The sequence below is a fragment of the Myotis nattereri genome, assembly GCF_964212035.1.
Source record: "Myotis nattereri genome assembly, chromosome: 12".
NCBI lineage: Eukaryota > Metazoa > Chordata > Mammalia > Chiroptera > Vespertilionidae > Myotis > Myotis nattereri.
In genome coordinates, this window is record NC_138087.1 from 19,586,712 (window position 1) to 19,612,379 (window position 25,668).

The 25,668-nt window shown below is 43.0% G+C and overlaps 1 long non-coding RNA gene across 1 annotated transcript; it reads left to right on the forward strand.

Annotated features, from left to right (window-relative positions):
- Positions 1-279: 279 nt before the first annotated feature.
- LOC308527641 lies at positions 280-19,529 on the forward strand. The gene is made up of 4 exons (XR_013996632.1): positions 280-1,075; positions 2,446-2,684; positions 2,791-3,004; positions 17,270-19,529. It is a non-coding gene; the product is annotated as an uncharacterized lncRNA (long non-coding RNA).
- The last annotated feature ends 6,139 nt before the right edge of the window (positions 19,530-25,668 follow it).

Genomic DNA, 25,668 nt, shown 5'->3' on the forward strand with positions numbered 1-25,668 from the left:
TCTTCCCTGTGTGAGGACACATTATATTCCTGCCTTTAATTTTGCCTGAATCCATCTTTGATATTGAGCTGTCAGAAATGGATTCTCAGGATTTACCATTCCTTAGTGATAAGAAATGGCCAACCAAAATAGAGGTAAAAATCTAGGGAGCTTTTGGGTATGTTTTCTAGAATGTGCGTTTTCCAGCTGATGCCCAGTAAACCATCATCATATGGTTTGTATTTGCCCCGCTGCTGCCGAGGAGAATGAGCCACCCTGAGTACAAGAGATCTCTTGAAGTCAGCGGGTCCAGGGAAACCCCAGGTAAGCTGCACAACCCACCCTATCTAATAAAAGAGTAATATGTAATTAACCTTCACTTCACGATAAAGATGGCGGCTCCCACAGCCAGTGAGGGAATATGCAAATTGATGCGACAAGGCGAGAGGCGGAAGGCTGCTCTGGCCAGAGCGAAGGCGGTGCAGGCAGCCAGGGGAAGGAAGGCCTATTCTTGCATGAATCTTCATGCATCAGGCCTCTAGTGTTCCTTATAACACACTAGATCTGGTGTCGGTAACGTTTTCACGGTGTTTTGACTTAATGTTGGCCTCACTGTGGAACTGGAAACCAGCTGCTTTTATTTAACCAGGGAATTGGTCAACCTCACATGACAGCGGAGTTGTTTTCTTTCAATCCTCAGATTCTATAAAGAGGTGTTGATTGCCCACAGCAATCAAAATTATATGCTTCCTCTGTAGCTTCTTATGCAGATGCCTCACTTCACAGTTCAGCCTGGTGAGCACTCCCTGTGACCTGGTTGCTGCTTGCTTGGTACTCTCTATTTCAATCAGTCTGCCTTCAGTGAGAGGCATCTGCGAGCTTCCTGCTCTCAGGAATCTTACACCTGGACAGAAGATGGTGGCCCCAAGCCATCTTCATTTTGGCTAAACCCTTCGATACATCTAAAAATCGCCTGCAATCTCCAACTGCTTGGGCTGCTGTATCAAAACACCAGAGTGGCTTAAGCAGCAGAAATTCATTTATTACCGTTCTGACGGCTCAAGGTCCAAGATGAAGGTGCCACAGCCTGCTGCAGGTGAGAACCGCTTCCTGGTTGGAGGACAGCCGCCTTCCCCGTAGGCGCTCACGGGCCTCTCCTTGGTGCCTGCGCGTGGAGAAGGGAGCCGTCTTTGCTTAGAAGCACACTAATCTCATCATCTGAACCACATCACCCCCACAGGCCTCACCTCCAGATACCATCATATTAGGGCTTAGGGCTCCAGCATATGAATTTGGGGGGCACACAGACATTCAGCCCAGGATACCTGTCTTAATCAGTTCGGTGGGTTTTCCTCTGCACAGAAAGGTACTTAGTGCAGCCTGGGCCCTTTCCGGATGGAGGGAAGAAACGGTTCAGGCTGATCTCCTGTACTGTTACTGTACTTTTCCTGTCGTGCTAACACTATAGCCTCGGATTCATGCAGCGCTTAAACATTTATGACACATTTGGTTGCCAGGCAGTGAGGCGGGTCCTGGGAACGCAGAGATTTTCCTGACAGGACCAGTGCCCTCGGATGCTTGCGGTTAAAGAAGAAACGCCTCCCAGGGAGCTGTGATAGGAGTTAATATAGGCGGCAGCAGGGGCCCGGCCCAAGGAGTAGTTCCCTCTGTGTAAAGACATGGGGGAAGGGGTCCTGCCAGAGGAGCTGTGAGGAGGGATGGGCTGGACTGCATTCAGCGGGTGGGGGTGGGGGTGGGGGTCAGTGTGGACAAATTTATGTGGCTCCCAAGTGACCTGGTGCATGTGGGAAAGCAAGTGCATCCCTCGGCTGGCTGCAGCCTGGGCTGGGCGGGGGCTTAGCTGGAGGTGAAGCTGGGTGTGGAAGCAGGTGCCACATCTAAGAGGACCCTGTCCTCTAGGCCAGTGATGGCGAATCTATGACACGCGTGTCAGAGGTGACACGCGAACTCATTTTTTTGGTTGATTTTTCTTTGTTAAATGGCATTTACATATACAAAATAAATATCAAAAATATAAGTCTTTGTTTTACTATGGTTGCAAATATAAAAAAATTTCCATATGTGACACGGCACCAGAGGTAAGTTAGGGTTTTTCAAAATGCTGACACGCCGAGCTCAAAAGGTTTGCCATCACTGCTCTAGGCAAAGGAGTTGGGACCAGAACCATCGTCAGGTTCTGAGAATAGTTCCGAGAATGACTGGATTTCTGCATGTTACAAAGGTCACTGTGGCAGAGTCTGAAGAACAGACTCAGAAACTCATGGCGCATTTTATTTCTGCGCCTTGGCAGCTGGGACAATCATTCCCAGGGGTTTCACCTATGACCCAACATGTTTTGAGGGTCACGGTGATTCAGGCCTGGGAGCGCATGTCTGGGAAAGTGGGAGGGACAAGCATTCCATCGCTCACCAGCTCTGCTTTGCTTTAAACCTCGACCTGGAGAAGATTGAGATCCGCAGCCGTCCCATCCTGGGCCGCGTACACCCACCCGGGAAAGGTCACCAGCGAGTCAGCGCCGAAGCTGCCCTCAGGTTCCACCTCATGCTGCTCTGCCCTCACGCTGCCAAGCCATGCACCTTAGGGCTGGCCCGAGAAAGGAAGCTGGTATGCCGTTTTTTTTAAGGAGATGTTTGAGCAAGATGTTCAATCTTTCTGAGTCCGTTTTCTCACCTGTAAAAGAGGAGGTAATACTACCTGGCCTACAGGATATGATCAGTTCTGCTGTAATTATTTTGAAACCATGAATTTGTTCTAATCAATTTGAATAGCATGGGTTTTGTATTTGCTTAGGTGAGAGTTTTGTCTGCAGGAAACATTAGGTGAAAGAGAGCCCAGCTGACTGGAGCTGCCTAGGAAGACAGGAAACCCAGACCCACACCTCAGCGATCTACGGGCCGCCCCGTCCGTGTGGAGGGGGAGCCACACCCACCACACCCGGTATCACAGCTGTCCCTGCAAGTTCAGATAACCCACGTCCTCAGCCCAACCTGGAGCCTTCTTCAAGGTAAAGTTCAAGACTTTTTTATGAGTGTTTTTGTACTTCTCCATCATTTAATACAAATGCAAATGCGCTACTGTTTCTGGTAGGTTCCTCTGGTTCACTGACAGTAAGTTGTGTGTGTGGTTCCCAATTTTCCTGTGAGCCCTGCGGTCTTTGTTGTGCGGTTTTGCATAGGATGGTGATTTTTAAGAAAAACCTTTGCTGAGTTACAGTGGAGCTGATTGTTCTTTTTTTATTTTATTGTTTAAGGTATGACAACTAGTAGTATATATGTCCCCCCCCCCCCCCCGCTGACCTCCCCCTCTCCCCCCACAGTCTCCCCTATCCCCCGGCACTTAATGTCAGGATGAGCCTTGGTACAGTATCTATTGCATTTTGGGCTTCAAAACAGAATGCTGTTTTTCCATTCATGGGCCAGTCAGCGGTGGCCAGATCACATGGGAAGTCTTTTTAATCGGCATCGTTATGGGTCACGCCCCAATCAGGCCCCTTGGAGGGGACTGTCCATGAGGAGCTCCTGCAGCCTGCCTGTCTCCTCCATGGACCCGTGCCCCCTGGTGGAGAGCTGTGTCTCTACACCCACCATGTATGCTTAACATTCGCCCCTCCTGTGTGTTTGCTGTTTCCGCTCTTCCCGAGCAGGGGCCCTTAGTTTCAACCTCCAGTTTGTCTGTCTGGGCACAGCCAGTACCAGCTGGCAGCACCCACTTCTCAGAAGTCGGTGCCCAGGTCCCTGGAGGCCCTTCTCCAAGCCTCTAGGTCCCAGTCACCCCACCTCTTCCCATCCCTCTCTGGGGGTGGTGGTTCCTATTCTGCATTGCCTCAGCATTCCTGGTGCACGTTTTCAGTTCCGCAAATCCACCATACCGACCTGTTTCCTGCATCAGATTCTCTCTGGTGAGATACTTGGGGCGGTTTTTATTTTCCTCCCAGATCCTGACTGGTACAGGACAGAAGACTTGGTCATTCCAGTGTCAGAGGGCGGAGTGGTACAGAGCACAGGGTAGGGTGGCTGGTTGATGTCTGGGATTGGATGGGCCTGACTGAGAAGGAGGAGTCCAGAGATCTCAGATCAGGGTGCTGGACTAGCGATAGTGAGATGGAGGCCCCGGGCACCCCAGCTCTGCCGTTCACTGGTTGTTTCTTCCACCACTGATTTAATCCCTTGGAGTCTGAATGTGTTCGTGGGAAAGAAGTGGGGTGATGTCAGGATCAGGGGTTGTGGCGGGAGTCAGTGAGATGATGCTTACAAAGTGTGCGTGGTGATGGCTGCCCAGGGACAAGCTCTCTCACTGAAGGGCTTTCCATTTCGGTGTGGCCGCTGCCCGTGTGGCCCCCCTGGAGAGGGCCTGTTGACGTCTGGGCAGAATCGTGCTGCAGCACTCCACGTTCAAGGCCTCGCAGTCATCACCTCCCAACCCTGGTCATTCTGGGCAGCATGGACCCTGTTTAACAAACGAGGAAACTGCCTGAGGACATACGGCTGGTAAATGACAGAGCTCAGATTAGAGGGTCATTTTTACTGTATGAGACCTTAGTACACGTTTCTTTGTAGGAAAACTGGGGAAAAAACAGATGCTTTGATGCTTGACTCAAAATGAGAGGGAAAAGGAGTTTGACTAGCCATTTGAAGGAGAACTCTGTCCCTAGGAATTATATTCATGCTTTGGAGTATGCAGCTCGAGTGGTTTGCATCTAAAGAGAAAAGTGCAGTGAACAGAATGCAGTGAGTGAGTGGCTGGATGACTGCTGACGTGGAAGGCGTCTCCCTCAGGAAGCCTGCTCGTCACACGCGGGTCCCACTGGCGTGCTCTTGATTTCGGGGCAGGGCCACGGTGAGGGCTGCAGGCATTTTGAAGTGGTTGCCCTACAGCTGCTAAATATGGAATCGCCGGTTATGAGGATGCAGTTGTCATTGCCACGGCCCTTTTCCCCTGTACTCACAGGGTAGTTAAGTGACTTTTTCTTTTCATTCTTTTGATAAACTGCAGTTAATCCTTGCTTTAAGAGCACCTGGCACAGAAAACTATGGGCTCATAATTAGGAAATGAATGTAGTTTTGTTCTGTTTTGAATGGAAGAAGACTTTATATTATAAAAGTAATCCAACGTTGCGTTGCTTTAAGTAATGAGCTAGCATGCTGCATGTAAGTTGACCCAGACAATACAGTTTATTGAAAGTTGGCTATGTGCCAGGCATTGGGTAGGTGCTGGGGTCATCTCACTGAGCAAGTTACAGATTCCTACCTATGTGCATCTTACAGTCTTCTCTGGGAATAAGCCCTAACTATTATGCAAATACCAATGGACATAGAGAAGAAGTAAGACAAATGCTGTGAATAAAAAGGGGCACTAGGGGAAGGGACATCAGGTGTCTGGGTAAGGAGTGTGTTACATGCACTGCCCAAAAGGATTAGATTTACATGAAGTGACAGTGGGTACTGTGAAAAGTCTGAGTATGATCCAAGAGTTTTCAGAATGTATTTATTCCTAGGCATAGTCACTTGCCCTGTAAGTTCTGGGCAGGGAGAGTGAAAGCTGGTAACGGCCATTGTTTCAAGTCCGATATAAAAATCTTTTTTCGCCGAAACCGGTTTGGCTCAGTGGATAGAGCGTCGGCCTGCGGACTGAAAGGTCCCAGGTTCGATTCCAGTCAAGGGCATGTACCTGGGTTGCGGGCACATCCCCGGTGGGGGATGTGCAGGAGGCGTCTGGTCGATGTTTCTCCCTCATCGATGTTTCTGACTCTCTATCTCTCTCCCTTCCTCTCTGTAAAAAATCAATAAAATATATTTAAAAAAAAAAAAACCTTTTTTCTTCTGTCTGTGACACTGTGTGGCAATTACCTGGCCTGGTTTCTCTGAAGATATGTTAGATCTAGGATGATCGTTAATTTTTGTAATCTATTGTGATTTATGCAGCTTCTGATTTAATTGGAAAGATTTGGAATACATTTACTAATATGGTGGCTATTACGTTGTATAGCACATCTACAGATTAATTGTTCTTTGTAAATTAATGTTTGTTTCTTTATCAAGTAGATTTCCTAGGGGCATTTTTTCAAGGAACAAACAACTCGCTTTTAATGGTGGGTGGGAAAGATCTATTAAATTCATATTTGGCCAAATGTAGGTAAGCAGCTGTGGGATTAGGGTTGCAAATTTAATTCAGAATCAATTTCTTCACTTTTCTTTCACCTGCATTGCTAAAGGGACCCATTTTCAACGACCTTTGAAAAATCTGGCAGTCAATTTTCAACTAGTGTTAAAATTTATTCATCAAATGTATGTTTCAAGCATTTTATTCGTTTCACGAAAGTTATTTTTGCATTGGAAAATTTTGTCATTCAACTTTTTGGCAGTCATCAACCTACATAAATCAAAGTGAAGTCCTATTATAGCAAAAGCATTTCAAAGGACTCCATCTAACACAACTGTTAATTTTTCTTAGCGCTATTTATGGCAATAGGAAGTTTTCATTTTGACCACAGAGAATTTTCTGTAAGAAATGAGACAGCCCAACAAATGCCTTCAAAAGTCGCTTTCTAATTATTAGCGTATACATTTTTTAAAAAACTATATGTGTGGAAAGGAAGACAAGAACTAAATCGGAACTGTGCTTACTTGGTTCCAAAAGTACTCTAGCTCCCCTCAGCCCTGCATATCTCCAGCAAAACACTCCCACAAAATAATTCCTGTTTTGGACACAGATGTGCCCTTATATCTGCTCCAAAGGAGATGAAAAGAGAAACTGAGGAACTGCTTGGGGGTGGGCACTGCTGGGCACGGGGATGATTAGATCGTGGCTGAGCAGCGTTGAGCTCTCTGCCCAGCCCGGGTGCATCCTTGTCCTGTGTCATCCACATTTCCTCCTTGGAGCTGGGTGGCTGATACTGTCTCCATTTTACAGGTGAGCAAACGGAGGCACGGGGGTCTTAAGTCTGTTTGAGTTTTCACTGTTTGGCTAGGTTTCAGACTGCGCTTTCTTGCGAGTATAGGAGTTTGACAGTGTTTCCTGCTCCTTTTCATACCCGGGAAATGCACTGTTAACCATAGGAAAATGCTGGGAAGAGGCCTTTTATCGTATCACTTCACTCATTCCTTTCCCATGGCACCTGGCACTGTCACACATAGAAATTTTGTTGGATTGGTGGCTGGTTCCTCAGCCCCCAGAACAACACCTGGCTTGCAGTAGGTGTTAAATATTTACAGAAGGAACATATGAACCCACGACTTCAAGCCGCTCTGGCCTGCGCTCTGCATTGCTGGGGAAGCTAAGAATGGAAGCTGCCGCCCTGATCCCCCCAAAGTCTGCCCACTTCACAGAAACAGGCCCATGGGGGTGGAGCCCTCGTCTGGCCTGTAATAGGATTTCTAGCCCTGGACTGCTTTTTAAAAAAATATATATTTTATTGATTTTTTACAGAGAGGAAGGGAGAGGGATAGAGAGTTAGAAACATTGATGAGAGCAAAACATCGATCAGCTGCCTCCTGCACACACACCCCCCCCCCCCCCCCGCCTCCACTGGGGATGTGCCCACAACCAAGGTGCATGCCCTTGACCGGAATTGAACCTGGGACCCTTTAGTCCGCAGGCCAGCGCTCTATCCACTGAGCCAAACCGGTAAGGGCTGGACTGCTTTTGACCACCATGAAATTCAGCAGGGATGTCCTTGTTTGTGGAAATTGTGCTCACAGTCCCCGAAACGCTGAGGAAAGCCATTTTAAAAAACCCTCGCTTTGTCTGTGAAACTAGCCGAGACTCAGATCATCCGGTCCTAATATCTGTGAAAGGAAAGCATCTTGAGAATCAGAGAAAACTGAGCCTGCGGGTGGATTTCCATAAACATGGCTGAGGGAGGGAGCAAGGCAAAGGACTCGATCACGCCCCATGCTCACAGACCCTTTAAAGCGGCAGTTCTCAACCTGTGGGTCGCAACCCCTTTGGGGGTCGAACGACCCTTTCACAGGGGTCGCCTAAGACCATCGGAAAACACATATATAATTACATATTGTTTTTGTGATTAATCACTGTGCTTTATGTTCAATTTGTAACAATGAACAAACATCCTGCATACCAGATATTTACATGACGATTCATAACAGTAGCAAAATTACAGTTATGAAGTAGCAACAAAAATAATTTTATGGTTGGGGGTCACCACAACATGAGGAACTGTATTAAAGGGTCGCGGCATTAGGAAGGTTGAGAACCACTGCTTTAAAGCAAAAACAAGATGTCAAAACTAGGTCTCTGCTTATGTCTCTTCCTTGGAAATCATATATATATTTATACATATATATGTGTCTGTGTGTGTATATATATATATATATATATATATATGTATTTATTCATTTCAGAGAGGAGGGAGAGAGAGCAATAGAAACATCGATGAGAGAGAATCACTGATGGGCTGCCCCCCGCTGGGGACCCGTCCAGAATCGAACCCGGGACCCCTGAGTCCAAAGGCTGACGCTCTAGCCACCAAGCCAAACCAGCCAGGACTCTTCCTTGGCAATCTTGAACCTAATGTTAAGTTTGTTTTGAGGATAGAACAGAAAACATTAAATGCATTTATATCCTAAGACCTGGTGTGCTCCTCCAGCCTTTCTTAGTTAGAGGGCAGAGTTCAGGTGCCTGGATCTCTCCCTTGTCCTCTGTGCAGCTGAGAGGGTCTGCAAGCTCTGCCTCGGGCTTGATCGACGATTTGCTGTCCTAGTGGCATTGGCACTGTTTCTCTTTCCTTTGACATTGGATGTGTCTTGCACTTGCCATCGACATTTCAAAATGGGAGAGTTTAATGTTAAACCGCATTTCCACTTCTCTTAAAGTATCAGAAGATGTGACCGTCCTGGTCCTACATGTTGTTAGGACAACACAGTGGGCTAAAGTGGAAGCGTGGCTGCTCCGGGGCTAGGCCTGGATTCTCCGTCTGTCCGTCTTCTCCACTCTCCAGGGTGCCCCCACCCTCTTGCCTCCGTTGATTGTTTGGTTTTCACAGAAGTTAGGCAGTAACTTCTTCAAGGTGAGCCATCCCCTCATGCCTTTGCTCTTGTTTCCTCCAAAGTGCTGTGCGTCTGTACCTTCTATAGAAATGCCCACGTTTCACCAGGATGGACAAAGGGAGCAAAGCGCTTGGAAAGTTCACAGCGTTGACTGGGGGACTGGCTCTTCTGAGATGGGAACATTTGACTCGGTGACCATGAGATCAGAGACAAGAGACCGCAGCCTTCTCCTTCCTGAGCGGTTTCCCATCAGGAGGAGGCTGGGGGAGCTCTCTGAGGGCCTTCACCACGCCGTGCTAATCACGAGCCAGCGCCGGCCGTCACGTCTGTGCAGCGGCCTAAGCACACTGACAGTCCAGTCCGCCTACGCCCTCCCACGCCTTTGGATTTTCAACACGCGTCTCCCTTTGCGACCCATTTTTGTTGTCTTTGATGTGACCCAGTGGACAGAAATCTTAATGTCAGTGCCATTCAATCTGCACCTACAAAAGAATCTGAAAATGCTAAACCCTGGCAGGAAGGACATTCCAATTAGTGCTGTTAAAAGCACAGTAAGGTGCCACAAAAGTGACTTCAGCAAGTGGGAAAGAGGCAGGTACAGCTGGTCGGGCCGATGTGGAATTCCTTGTTAGGTGTAGTTGCAACCTGCTGTAAGCAGTTTCCCTGGTTGTCCAATGAAGACGGGGGTACATATATCTTTTCTGTTTAGTTCGCTGCTCGAAAGGGACACGCATGTCCCGTTGTAAAGATACTTGGTTTTGTGCATGCATTCTGCACAAGAGAGATATTGGATTTTTTCCCCTATACAATAGTTTATCAGTTTATGCAATATTGTATCAGTTTTATGTGTACAGTGTAGTGGTTTGACAGTTTTATACCTTACAATGTGATCACCCCATTAATACTGATGATCATCTGTTACTGTGCACACTTATCACAATATTATCTACTGGATTCCCCATCACCTTTTTCACCCACCCCTCCACCCCCCCCTCCCCTCAGCAATCATCCCTTTGATCTCTGTTTCTGTGCGTCCATTTTTATCTTGGTTTGTTTGTTCAGATTTCACATATAAGCAAAAACAATATACTATTTGTCTTTCTCTTACTTTTTTCATATATAACCTCTAGGTCCATCATGTCTCAAATACCAACAAGGCCTTTTCTCCGCATTCTTGCCAACATGTTATTTGTTGAATTTTTAATAGTATCCATTCTGACTGGTGTGAGGTGGCACTCATTGTGGTTTTGATTTACATTTCCCTGATTAGTGATGTTAAAGCATCTTTTCATCTGTCTGTTGGCCCTCTGTGTCCTTTGGAGTAATATCCTCTGCCCATTTTTGACCAGATTTTTAAATATTTTTGTTATTGACTTATGTGAGTTCTTTATATATCTGATAAGGTGTTGATATTCAAAGTATATAGTCTCCCATTCAGTAGGTTGTCTTTTTATTTGTATTGAAGGTTTTCTTTACTGTGCAGAAGCTTTTTCGTTTCATTTTTGCTTTGTTTCCTTTGTTCAAGGGGATGTATCCAGAAAGATATTACTCAGACTTATGCCAAATAGTTTACTACCTATGTTTTCTACTAGGAGTTTTATGGTTTCAGGCCTTACATTTAAGTCTTTAATCCGTTTTGAGTTTATTTTTATATATGCTGTAAGAGAGTGACACAGTTTCATTCTTTGCATGTATCTGTCCAGTTTTCCCAAAACAACTGTTTAAGAGGCTGTCATTTCTCCATTGTAGGTTCTTGCCTCCTTTGTCATAAATTAGTTGACCATATAAGCAACGGTTTATTTCTGGGCTCTATTCTGTCCATTGAGCTATGTGTCTGTTTTTGTGCCAGTACCATGCTGTTTTGATGACTATAGCTTTGCAGTATCTCCGACTTTGTTCTTCTTTCTCAAAACTACTTTAGCTATTGGAGTCTTTGTGGTTCCATATAAGTTTTAGGATTACAGTGGGGCCTTGACTTACAAGTTTAATTCGTTCCGTGACGGAGCTCGTAACTCATATTACTCATATGTCTAATCATTTTTCACCATTACGATGAATTGAATGCTGGGCTGATGTTGTGGCGTTCACTGTGACGTTCGCTGCGCCAACTAGCAGTGGGATATCTGAAGCTGGCTTGTAACCCAAATTTTAGCTCGCAACTCAAAGCAAAAAATCGGCCGAGAGATGGCGCGTATCTCAAAAAACTTGTTGGGACACTCGTAAGTCAAGGCCCCACTGTATTTGAATTCTTTGTTTCTTTAGGGTTTTTTTCCGGAGTTTTTTCTTACTCTTCATTTGGGGCATAGTCTTCTGTATCTAGAATTTGTTTGATTTTATGAGTTAGATGGAATAGCTATCCCTCCCAGTCTTGAAAAAGTGGTCTCTGTGGAGACGGTGTATAGAGTAGTTTTAGTAGGGCAGTTGTAGGCAGGGTGAGTGCATATGTTGGCTGAGCTGGAGCAGTGGGTTCCAGGTTGGGCCACCTGGTGTATGCATGCTTTCTTGCCCTTCTAGTACAGGGGTGTTTGCCTGGTGCATTCTTGGCGTGCCCTGTTGCTTTGTCTGTTGTCAGAGTAGGGTCTGAGCAAGGCTGCTTTGTGTGCTTGTATCTCAGCACCCCATGAGGTCCATCCCCTTTCTGGGTGGGGCAGCCTTGTCTACCAACACAGCCATACTTTCCTAATTCTCACCCACTCTGAGTCATTTGCTGCACTGTGTGCACCATCATGCCCTAGGCCAGCCGTGGGCAAACTACGGCCCGGCCCGTTTGAAATGAATAAAACTAAAAAAAAAAAAAGACCATACCCTTTTATGTAATGATGTTTACTTTGAATTTATATTAGTTCACACAAACACTCCACCCATGCTTTTGTTCCGGCCCTCCGGTCCAGTTTAAGAACCCATTGTGGCCCTCGAGTCAAAAAGTTTGCCCACCCCTGCCCTAGGCACTCTCCACGTGGAGCCCTGCCTGGGTGCCCTGTTGCTTTAATTGTCAGCCCTTAGGCACACGCCAGCGGCTCCATTCAAACCCTGCTCTGAATCCCATGCCCCACTAGCTCCGCCCTTTCTCCGAGTGGGGCCCCCTGGCCTGCGGGCACAGCAGCATCCCACTCAAATCTACCCAGGATTGTCCTGCATGTGGGTACCACAAAGCTTGCTAGCTTTGCCCTTTCTTCAGATGGGGCAGTCCTGTGTGTACCGTGGCGTATGCTAGCCCCACAGGAGCACAAGGTACTGCTCCACTGTCTGTACTTACACTGGACAGGGTAGCCCTGCAGGCAGATACAGCAGCATTCTTCTAGCTCTGCACCCTCTCTAGGCATGGGAGCCATGTGTGTGTGTGCACGCAGTCCTGTGGGTGTGCGAAGCAGCACCCTGCTGTACTGGCTGAGTCAGCCTTCGGTTGGAGGGGCCCCTTGTGTGATGCTCTAGTTACTGCTGGACCTAGCTCATGGGGGAAGTGTGTAGGCTGGGGATGCTCTCCAGTGCCCTGGAGGTAGCCTGGAGAATAGGCATGGCGCTTCCGCCCACCACCCACATGCAGAGGAATGGAAACCAGTTGTGCTCACCTGGCCCTGGGTGGTTCCCTCAGCTCCCGGACAGCTCGTGCCGTTCTGTTCCCCAACCTTCTCTACGTGGTCTCGCTCTCTTGCTTGTTGCACAGAAACTGTAAAACTGGCTCGCAGTTTCCTCTCAGGAGGAACTGCTCTAAACATAGGTGTACATTCCACGTGTTCTTGGGAGGGGCGAGGTCAGCACCCACCTGGGCTGCACGTTGGACCTGCCTGGAGAGGTCGGGTTTTGATGGCTGTCTTCTCCGAGCTGCATTTCTTTGAGACGCCATAGAGTTTGCACTGTGTCCACTGCCATCAGAGGGCCTGTGTTAGGGAAAATCAAGCCAACTTCCCATGAGCTTCAGAGCAATACATTGATTGGGTATCATAGGATCAGGTCTGAGATTTACATGGATCTCATAGACTTGCAAAACTTTTACGTACTGGAAATGTGTTTTATTATGATGTGTGAAAAAAACTGTTAACTTTTAAATGCTATTCTCCTTTTTACCCAGCTACCTCCTGTTTATCCTTTAAAATTCTTTTTTAAAAATGTAATTATTAGGGAGGGAGAGACAGAGAAACATCGATTTATTGTTTCACTTATTTATGCATTAATTGGTTGCTTCTTGTATGCGCCCTGACTGGAAATCAAACCCGCAACCTTGGCGTATGGACAACATTCTAACCAACTGAGCTACTCGGCCAGGGCCTCCTTTAAAGGGGCTTTTAGTGCTTCTGCCCCTCCCAGCACATCATCTTTAATCCTCTGATACACTATCTATGACCAATGTTTTGTTTCTGCCGGATTCCTGGCAATGTCTTCCTAAAAGGGTATCTGTTTCTTTAATCTTTTTACCCTTCGTGCTTAGCACATAGCAGGAGCTCAGTGTATAATGAATGAATGGGTAATCAGATGACTGGATAGATGAATAAATGCATTTTTCAGTGAACACTGAGTTAGCATCATTTCTGAATTTTATATATGATTGGACTAAAATATATCTTACAATATATCTTCACTCACCCTTTTACTTTCATTTTATGGGTTTGCATATCCTAATTTTAGCTTCTAATAATGTAGTTTATTTTACTTTAACACAAACATGAAGCATTCATCTTTCTAATTGCTACGTGGAGTGTCCCATGGAAAACATGCAGTGTTGGAAAGAGGGACTCGGCCCCGAAGGAAGTGAGGATGAAATGGAAGCGTTTGCTGACATGTGTCAGGTTTGGCTGCCCCAGTGCTGAGGAGCCTGTTCTTACCTCCAGGCCACTTTTCCTGCTGGAAGATGCAGAGAGCGGCCAGCTTCTTCCCAGATCAGGAGGCTCCTGTAGGAGGGGACAAAAGCACCTCAGACTCCGAATCCCTGGGCTTAATGTCCATTGTGGACATCTTTTTACTGCATTTTTAAAAAAGTCAAATCCCAATGCTTTAAAAAAAAATTATCTTTATTGTTGAAAGTATTACCGATGTCTGCTCTGTTGATTTTCCCCATTGACCCTCTCCTCCCCACATCCAGCCCTCCCAAGCCTTCACCACACTATTGTCTGTGTCCATGGGCTACTCATAAGTGCATGTAAGTTCCCTGGTTAATCCCCCACACCCACCTTCCCTCTGAAACCCATCCCTCTGTTCATGGTTCTGTGTCTTTGTTCCCATTTGCAACAGCATGGAGGGACCTGGAGAGCATGATGCTAAGTGAAATAAGTCAGTCAGAGAAAGATGAGTATCACATGACCTCACTCATATGTGGAATCTAATGAACAAATTCCAATTTTGAAGGAGGCATGAAACCTCAGGAGCCAGACATCTACGGTAGCTGTCCAAATTCTGAAGATACCTACTCCCTCCACTCTCGCTATTTTACATTTGATTCTTATGAACTCTGCCATAGAGGTTTAAGAATTTGCCCCAAGATTGCAGAGTTTGAGCCTCCTCCTTTGACTTCCCTCCAACCCCATCATTTTGTAGGCACCTTGGCGATTCCCATCTCTACCAACAACAGTAAAGATATTTTTTGAAAACATGATTTAAAATGAGAGCTTTTGAGTGAAAATGTCTCCGAAAGCAAAGACCTTTTCCGTAAGGCAAACATTTATTGAGCTGAAACCTTAAAGAAAGCATGTCGCTCTTGTTGACAGCCTCATGCATCAGAGCTTTGTTTTCTGTTACTCGACAAGCCTGGCAGCCTAAACCCAAGCCTTAAATGTGTTCCGCACAGGAGCCCTGGCTCTGGGGGTTATACAGAAAAATGGTTTCAGAAACCTGCTGCACCTCTAAATATACTCTGGAAGGTTAAAGCATGTTAGAAGTTTTGAGCTTTTCACACAAAGAGTGTCTAAAGTAGCTGTAAATATTCCTTTAACCTTGTGCTGTCGATGCAAAATTTTAACTCAACAGAATTAACGTTACTATATAAAATGTAGAGTCTAAAATACAATAACATGATGTAGAATCATTTCTGTTGAGTTACCATGTTGTAGTGTGTACGGATGAAACAGCTGCTGAAGGAATGTGTTTGGAAGGAATGCAAGATGTCTGATTCCTTCATTCACACAACATGTGGCTCTTCGCCTTGCTGATCTGTATCTTAATTATCCCAGACAGACGAGAACACTGGAGGTTGTGATGTACAGAGAAGCCGTTTCTATTTTGTCTTTAGTAACTCATCCAAAACACACACATACAAACAAAAAATAACCAAGAAAAACTTAATAAATCTTGAAAATTGGGACAAACTAACATTTTTTTCTTGTGTAAAAAGGAAGATTTATCCAATCTCCATGAACCCTAGTCTGCTTTGCCTCTGATGAGCTCTTTAGATAATTCATTTTGAAAACCAATCCTCCGAACCAGATTTCTGATATCTCATCTGTAATGTGTCACTTTGATACATTATGTTTTCAAGGCCATGTTGGGAAAGAACTTTAAAGATCCATCTAGTCCAAAGGTTTTTTGTTTGTTATTTTTAACTTGGTGAATATCAGGGAAAACATGAAAGCTTGGAAATTCTAAAGGGTTTGTGTGTTTATCTATGCAAAAGGTCCATAACTTATACCTGATTATCTAAAGGGCTGATGACTCCTAAAAAGTTAAGGACAATTCAACAGTACACCCCTTCCTCCTCCATCATTTGAACTTGAGTGCTTTAGCAGCTTGCCTGGACTCCATTGTCATAGCCTTTGGATTTCTAAGCTCGAGCATGGCCTATCTCACAATTGGTCAAAGCAAATTCCTACCAGAAACAGATGAGTAGGGGCCTGGTGTAGTCCTTCCACACAGCAATGTCAGGAAACTATCTTGGGCAACATGGGAAAATAAATGAAAGCGTACCTGAAATATCCAATACTCATTGGATATCATTGTAATGGATATCATTGAAATGCTATTGAGACCATTAGAATAGAGGTAGGAAATATGGGGAAAGAGTAAGTTTTTCTGCCTTTAGCACACAGGTCTTTAGTGTTAAAAGGGGAGCTAAGATCCAAACAAATACATAATCCAAGTAGAGTGGCATAGCCACTTGAATGGCAATTAAAATGTCTAAGCTGATTTGAAATTTAGTAATGATGTGACTAAAATTTTAGGAACCGGGTTATATGACCACCTGCCTTACTTTGACATCCCTCATACAGACTAGAAATAGGACTCGTGTTCCATCAGTTTGCCTAACAGAGTCCAGTAACTGTCCTGGTCAAAATCAACAGTGATATTTATTACCTGGAAAACTAGTAATTGTCTTTTTTTTTTTTACCCAGACAATATGTTTTAAATGAAATATAGAAATATTTAAGAGACTTGAAAGTAACACAGAATACTTTTGTGTTAAAAAGAATCTGTGTGTGTTTGGTATTTGAAGTTTTTGTAATGCTGAAGAGAATTTGGTCTGGTAGAGTAGCATGATCAGTCTCTTAATTTCAATTTAAAAAGCATAATTGAGTAATTGATTTAGACTTGTGGTTTTAGGTTGAAATATTACTAAATTGATCTACAGTGTTGGAATATTTAACAGAACTTGGTTCACTATATTTATAAATTTAATTTATTTGATTTAAGAGATTTATTTAATTAGGCAGGAAGGTTTTAAGTCAGACAATTGAAGTACTTAAAGGAAATCAAATACATTAAATTTATAAATGAATTTTAAAATGTTTGAAGAGCTTTAATTAACTATTTATAAATGGAGCTAAATAGTCCTCTAAGTTCCATTAAAAGCAATTGCTAAAGTTTACTAGCTTATAAATAGAATTAAATTTGTAAGCTGAAATGAGAAGCTTAAGAAAAAAAATGAGGCTTTTATATTTGTAACTTGAATAAGGCAAATATTAATATTTAAAGTGAAAATATCATCAGACTAACCTTTTCTGAGACCAAAGGTCACCCTTAAGGCCTCTAAAACCTCATGTTTAATGCACACTTTCTGTATTAAACACAGGATTGTTCCTCACTTCCTCAGAGGCGTATTCATCCCCTTTTCTTCCTAGAGTCATGCAGTACTCTGGACAGTTCTCCTTTTTCCATTTTTGATAGACACTTTTTTTTTTTTTTTTTTTTTTTTTTGCTCGGAAAGGAAAAATCAGTGCAGTTGTGATACTTGGGGAGCGATAGGAAGTAGTGGGATTGTGATCATTTGAATGTGTACTATTTGGCTGATCATCGCTAGGTGATTATCCCAGTGTATAATAACGTCTGTTTGTTTTTTCTAGGCGAAGTCGGAACTTTAATGTGAAATCTTTCATAAGAAAAGTATGCGTACCAGTTTTTTTAAAATCCGGGAGTGGATATCATCTACATCTGAGGCTGAATCAGCCTGCAGGTCACTTGCTTTAGAACTTCGGTGAAAGAGAAAGTGCTACGAACATTGATGCCACATGGGTATCAACTACCCTCTTGCCAGCCTGTGCCCAAGAGAAGCAGAACTTGTCAACGTTCTGAGCGTCCCTGGAATCAACTCATATCACAGCACTGGCCAACAGTGTCGTTTTCACTAAGGGTTTTGGAGAATCGAGGGACAGGGAGTGTATTGTATGTATATATACACTCATTAAAAACAAGGCACACTGTATTAAATATCCCCCATTATATACTTCTTGGCTTCCATCTTTCCTACACAACTGCTCTGCTTGGGGTGTAGAGCAGAATGGTGGTGGCCGTGATTTTTCTCCCCCTTGACCTTCACACAAGCCCCAGGCAGCTGGGTTTATGTCCGTCCTGTCTCTCTCAGGGAACTCCCACTCCCCTGCAGGAAGCAGAGCAGTCCAGCTCGCCCTACACCTGAGCCTCTGGGCCCTCAGTGCTGGAGCTGCTGAGAGGAGATAAGTAACTTCTTCCTAGTTGTGGTAGAAACCAGCAGCCAATGTCCGTATCTAATGTTGGGCATTCACAGCTCATGTTTTCCAGTTTTCTGCTGTCCAACTCTCGGGCTGCACTTGCCTGATTTTTTTTTACTTTTCTTACAGCAGCAGCTGCAACTACTGCCCTACCCACACTCCCTCGGCTTTGCCATGTCTGTCACACTGGGCACAGGCCTGACTTCAGTCAGCACCTGCTCCGGCTGCCGGAGCCCTCAGCCACGCTGCAGGCACTTCCTTCACCCAGCAGCCCATGGAGACAGCAGCAGGTGGGAAGCGTGTGAGGCCTGCGCTCTATGCTGCTTCCCGGAATTCCTCAGTGGGATTAAGCTCCAGCTACCCTGGCTGGTAACCTGTTGATAGTGAACCCTTTACTAGCTTTCTTCGCTTTTCCTTCTCACAAGTTGACTGATGTTTCCCTGAACCACCTCTGACTTACATTCTAATGTCCACCTCTAGATTTCTAGGGGAACCTAACCTGTAAAATCTCCTCCAACCAGATGCCATGTTAATAAAATCAATTTGGCATGGAATTTAGTTAGCCCTCAGGGATCTTAAAGGCACGCTGCAGAATCTAGCACCCAGGCACCGCACTTGAAAAACCTACTCCAACAGTAGCCTGGCCTTAATAATCGTCCCAGGCTATTAGAAAAGGGCATTCTTCACTCCAATTTGAATTTTAATAAAGTCAAGCTGACCCTGTGGATGTAGGAAGACGCAGTGGGTCAGGGCAGCGCATTGCTGTGTGCAGTGGGGAAAGTGTGCCAGGTGACCTTAGGAGCAGGAAGATGGCCCAGCTGCCTGGTGGAGTGAAGGACAGACTTGCCTGGGGAAGCCAATGCAGAGCAGAATTGTGAAGGGGCAATTCCCTAGAGATGTGGAGGAGGAAGGGGCGGTGTGAGAAGACAGAAGACATTTACTGCAGAAAGAACAGAACATGCAAAGGAATGAGGGCATGAAAAAGCAAGGTGCATTTAAGAAGCATGGCATGAGGGTCCCTCAAAAGGGAGTGAATGAAGATGAGTTTTAAAAGATGGGAGGAGCCAAGTCACAGTTGGGTAATATCATGTAAAAAATTTGGAATCTACATTTTAGGCAAGATGAAGTTATTGAAAAATTTTAAAAAGGGCAATAATACAATGAATGGTTAAGACCACATGAGATAGCACCTCACACCTGTGAGAATGGCTACCATCAATAAATTATAACCAACAAGTGTTGGTGGGATTGTAAATTGAAGCAGCCACTATAAAAAACAGCATGAATGTTTCTCAAAAAATTAAAATTACAACTACTGTAAGACCCAATAGTTATACTTCTTAGCTGACGAAATAAAAAAACGGTAATTTGGAAAGATACTTGCACCCCTATGTTCAATGCAACATTATTTACAGTGGCCAAGATAAGGGAGCAACCTAAGTTTCCATTGATAGGTGAATGGATAAAGAAGATTTGGTACCTATATACAATGGAATATTACTCAGCCATACAAAAGACTGAAATCTTACCATTTGTGACAACATGGATGGACCTAGTAGGCATTATGCCACGTGAAATAAATCAGAGAAAGACAAATACCATGTGATTTCACTTATATGTGGAATCTGAAAACCATAATAAATGAATAAAACAGACAAACTCATAGATCCAGAGAAAAACATTGATGGGAGGTAGGTTCAGGGGATGGGTGAAAAAGATGATTAAGTACCAATTGCCAGTTATAAAAGTGGTCATAAGATTGTAAAGTATAGCATAGGGAATATAGTTAATAACTATATATGTTGCTATATGGGTACACATTTACTGGGGTGATCACTTCATAAGGTATATAAATGTCTAATCATATTGCACATCTAAAACAAATATGCATGTCAACTGTAATAATTTGAAAAATTGAAAAATAATTTTTTAAAAAATGCAATGAATGATAACATTTATGTAAATGATTTAATTCTTAGTGTAGAAGTAGATGTAATGGGATCATAGCAGCTGGCCAGGAGACAAAGTGGCCCAAACCTGACTATATTTAAAAGTGGATAAATTCTTAGGGATTTAAGAGATCTGAAAATAAATTTTTTTATAAAAAGTTTTCTGAACATATGAAGGACAATATTATGACCAAATATAGCCTTGGAACGCTGTTGTTGCATTTATATTTCTAATGTCAAAATGAACAAAGCAATATTCATACTGTTTACCAGTTAACATAAAATTCTCTTGCTGCTCCAATTCTCAATTGAAAACATTTTTTTTCATAGAATAGTTCTTCAATTTCTTAAGTTATTTAATAAAATGAGAGTTAGATTTGGTACCATGAGAATGAGGCAGTAGGGAGAAACTACGTTCTAAATTGTTGAGGGCAAATAATAAAAGAATAAAGACAGATTTTTAAATGATGAATTTTCAAATGAGAAATGAAGAGCATACTTGGCAGTATTAAGTACAATAAACTCAAGTGAGACAGAACTGTAGCATCAAAAATACAATTTCTATCATATGTACCCTTTAGAAGTTTATCAGTAAATACACAAGAGATTTTGATTGCATTTTGATAGTAGTGAATTCTGTTACACATCATTAAGTTGATTCATCAAAATAATTATTTGGTGGTTAGAACACCATTGTTAAAAAAGAAAAGTACCTAAAATGATCATAATGATAGTGACAATGATATAAATGATGGCTGATTACATTTAGAATCAAAAGTATTAAGTGGACAACATGGAACTTTATAGTACATTTAACTTTGGCACCTTGATTTCAGCAGCAGAAAAAAAATGTTTTTGACAAATGTCATCTCAAATGCTACTGTTTTGTTTGTATTTACTTTTAAATTTGTTTTGAGGTTTAATTAGAAATTATAATAATAAAGAGTTTATGCCTAGTGTTATGTAATGTGATAAAAATAATTTTAAACAAACAAGGTGTTTTGTTTGGTTTATTTCCTTAAAGGGGAGACATACTACTGAAATGTAAGAAACACTGGGCTGTGTTAGAAATAAAGAGGTTTTAAATTATGACCTTTAGGAAAGGGTTGGGAATTATTTGGGAACTTGGATAAATTCATTCATTTATATCCACTGAAAGCATCTATCATTGGCTACTCAGTGTGTATCAGCCACTGACTTCAGTATGAGGGACGGGGAAAGAAATGGCCCTGTCCTGGAGGAACAGGGACACACCAGACTGGGAGTGATCACAGGACTCGGCCAGTATCACTCCAGGATCTTGGCCCCAGCTTGCTTTAGAAATCCCAGGTGATTAGAACCTCAAGAGAATATTTTCATCTCTCCCTATAAATCAGTGAAAAATGTTTACCTGCCAGTACTGTTTCCTTTATAATATTAAGTATACAAGAGGCAATAGCCTCAAACAGCCTTCAGGCAAGCTGAAATATTTACCAAGCCCTAACACTTGCTCCAATCTTGAATATAATATTCCTAGGAGGCACACAGATAGCCAAGTGCAGAAAAGCACGCTTATTTCTCATCCACCAAGCAAAACAGATGTCGCTGCTCAAATAGATGGATCTATGTCTCAAAAGCTTTATGCTAGTAGTGAACTAAGGCATGTTTATGTCAAATAATATTTACAAGTATATTTATTAAAGTATTTGGATGAGAGTTATTTTCCCTATATATTTCTCTAAATGTGTGCTTCCATAAGCATTTTTAATTATAAAAAGGATGAAAGAAGAGAGGTGGGGAGAGGGAAGATAGGGAGGGGGAATGAAGCCTACCAGCAAGTTGTTCTTAAATCTGGACAGACATGTGGTAAGACCACAATAATATAAAATCTCCACCCTCGTCTTTGGGTCAGCAGAGGAACGAGCAGTGATTTGCTTCGAACTATCACCAAGACATTTTCTTGGGGCTCATAATCAATCTTATCCCAATTCTGCCACTTAACTAATGCTGGCTCTTCACACAAGTCTGTTTTCAGTTTCCTGATGAGAAAAATGGGCATGAAAAGGAATCTAACTCATAGGAAGGCTGAGAGGGTTCGAGTTAATGCAGGTAGAGCGCTTAGGATACCACCTGGCACGCTTGCGGTGAGTGCTGATTTTGTGATTATCATGATCATTATGTTATTGAGTGTCCATTGAGAACAGAACACCATCCTATGGCTGAGCTGAGCTACTAGAAAATTGGCAGTCAACCCGTTTACCCTCTAGGGACAAGACACTACTTTGGAACCAACAGTGTGAAAAAACGTTTTATAGGGTAGCTCTAGTTGAACTAATTACCACCTACACACATCTGTGCCATTTGGTCCCTTGCCAGGATATTTTATGTTATTGTGTGGAAGTGGGCATATTCTTTCGGAGGTTTGATTTAAAGTAGTTGCTCACCAGCTTATCTGAAGAGTTACTGCACCAGAACATCCTGGGGACTTAGGAAAAGATAAATTCCTAGGCTCTGCCCCCTCCCAATGAATACAGATCTTGAATCTTTGAAGACTGCACACAAATGCCATTCCTGTGCATCTTACTTATTCTCAGACACAGAAAACGCAGCTGAATGGAAATCATTACAACTTACATGTTGAAGAATATACTATACATGAACATTATTTAGTTGGAAAGGAAATGACCCCATAATTGTATGACACACAGGGCACTGTCCTGCCCAGGTGTCCAGAGACAGCAGCTTTTGGCGAAAGCTCTGCAGCCAGGCAGATTGGGTTGAAATCTGCCTCCCCCAGCAGTTAATGGCTGTGAACTTGGGCGGGTTACTTAACCTTCCAGTGCCCCAGACTCCTCTTATATCAGAGAGTAATCCTAGGTCTTATCTCACTGGTTGTGAAAATTAAGTACAACAGATGTAAAATATTTAAAATAACTACATGACACATAGTCTATACTCAGACACATAGTATGTCCTCATAATGTCAGAAGTTATTGTTAGTCTAAGTCCACATCATATAGTCAGTGGGTGCTTGAACATTAGGTATTTTCCCCTATTCTGTTTATATTCTCAGTAATTCATTAAGTTAGAAGTCTGTCTTTACAGCTATTTCTGAAAGTAAGCTTTGAAAAAATGAGTTAACATGGAAAATAGTGCTTCAGTAGCTCAGGGATTAATCTATCCAATGACAACATTCTTATTAATATGGTATGCTTTAATGCAACACAGAATTGCTTAGCAAATACTGATCAGTTATGGTAATTTCAGAAAGTCCAAAGATCACAGAGAATATTATCTAGAGGGGTGAAGGCAGAGGCAAGCATCAGTGAAAATCGAGAAAGAAATTAACAAATCACCCTTTAGACTGAATGGTTTCTCCATGTAGATATGTATTAAAAACAAGGGAAAGCAAATAATCTGTTTGCTGAAAGTATACACAAAGTCCTACTCATCCCTGCCTAATAGATCCCAGAGAATTCACAGATACTCTTTGTTAAATAATATACAAGGTTCATAAATTAGTCTCTGCCTAAAGTGAATGGGAAATCTGTGGTTGGTTCTGTGAGATTACACTGTGTGTGAAATGCTCCCTCACAAACATCCTCTAAACTTTAGGCCTATAAATTATTAATGTGTGATGGTTGTTAGGGGCAATGCCTGGAGATTTAGCCAGATTCTGAAATCTCAAATAAAAGTAAATGGTTAAAAATGAAAGAGTTGGAAGGAGACAATTATATTGCTTTGATGAGAGTTGACATGTTTCTACTACATCAGCATTGATTTTTAAAGATCTGGATGACATACAGACTGATGAATAATTCAGATTCATTTATTAATCCACTGACCCTACACATGGCTTCATAAAAATGAAAATAACGTTATTCTCCTGCTTTATTTTCTGTAGGATGGAATAGGTGTATGTAGCTGCATAGAATTTTTTGGTGTAGTTTGCTCCAGCACATTGGATACACACATATTTGCATGTCATACATTTAGAAGAAATGTTGAGATAAACAATTTCCATAACTTCTACAAAGGAGACCATTTTCCCCCCTACTGGGAGCTGACTTAGGTCTGTGAAAAAGACAATGCTGAATATCATGTAACAACTGGTTACCTGGCAACTAGAAACTAGACAGTGTAGCAGTACCATTCTATATCCTCAGTCTAGGATTGACACAAGAAATTGCCACCAGGGCATCCGAAGGGCTACCTCCTAGGAGAATATGCATTTCCTTCCATGGCCTCCCATCTCTAAGAAGGTAAAGCCATCACACTAAATTATTTTGCTTAGGAAATCGAGTCATTGGTGATGCTATTAGCCAAGATAGAGATTCTAAGAAAAGGAATATATTTATTGTAGGTAAGAATAAATGAGCTAATTCTCCGAACAGGTTGTGTGAGAGACATCTTTGGGACACCAATAAGAAGACTATCAGGGATTTGGAAAATTTGCCCTTCTGGGGCGGAACATGAATTGTCCATATTCTAACCATTCATTTGCAAGTCACTTATTTACAGTAATATTAGGTGATCTTTATTAGGTTACTTTATCAGTAGTCACTGCCTGTATTCTAAGCCTAGACTCTATGTAGCCCATTTCAGAAAGTATTTTCCAGTCAATTATATAACACAGTAGTAAACTGAAGTTTGGGCTGTCACCCTATGACAATAGATACTAGATACTAAAGGTATTTGTAATACAAAGATTCCTGTAAGACTTTCACAAATAGGTGTGTGAAAAATATGAAACTCTTGGTTTAAAAGACTCCTAGCCTCCATGATCTATAATAATAAAAGCACAATATGCTAATTAAACTGGATGTCCTTCCAGATGACCTTCGGGACAAAGCCAGGGCTGCGAGAGAAGCCCGGGTCCCAGGTGCCTGCCATCGGCCGGAGGGAAGCCTGGGTCCTGGGTGCCAGAGGGAAGCCGGTGCCAGCAGCTGGGGGAAGGAAGGCCTACTCTTTCACGAATTTCGTGCATCAGGCCTCTAGTCTATAATAATAAAAGCACAATAGGCTAATTAGACTGGACAGCTGAAAGACATTCCAGATGAAGCTGGGGCTGTGAGGGCCGAGCCCCTTGCATGAAGTTCATGCATTGGGATTCCAGTAGTTTTATAAAAGGGTCAAGAGTGAAAATTATGAAAGAATTATGCATGATGCTCTTTTTGGAGAGGATGGACTCTGGTCTCCACTGACCCCCAGTGGGTTGGGGGTATTGATTTACAACTTGGGTAGAGAGTTTAATATATGCCCCCTACAGTTTTTCAGACCAATGAACTATTAATTCATAGGCTGACCTAATAATCTAGTCATAGCAGACTAGAAGAGTGTAAGTAACTACACTCCCAGAATTTGTTGAAGCAAAGGATCCATGAGTTTCTTCAGGGATAGACTGGCCTATATACATCGCAGTGAGAAAGCTGGTGATGAGTTTGTCATACTATCCACAGGGTACTTAAATGATAAAAACAGATGTCAACAGAGGGATGTTAAAGGTATCCCCAGATCCAAGAGAATGAAGACGGAGTAAGCAGGAAGCTAAAATGATTTTATCACTCTCAAAAGGGCAATGCAGACAAGAATTCTCACAAGATAAACAATGTGCCTGTGGGCTACACCTAATCCAAAAAGTGTCAAAACAAAATCATCACAACTGCAGCTTTCCAATAACTACATTCCAGCTCTCTTTACCTCATTACCCTCCCAGTTTTCACCCCCAAGAAATCTGATTTCATAAGATAGGTAAGTAGAGGTAGGATAATGAGATAAAAGAAAGCTATCTGGCATCTCTCCCCAGTAGCAGGTGTCCTATTTGCAACAGGCCCAAGAGAGGAGAGA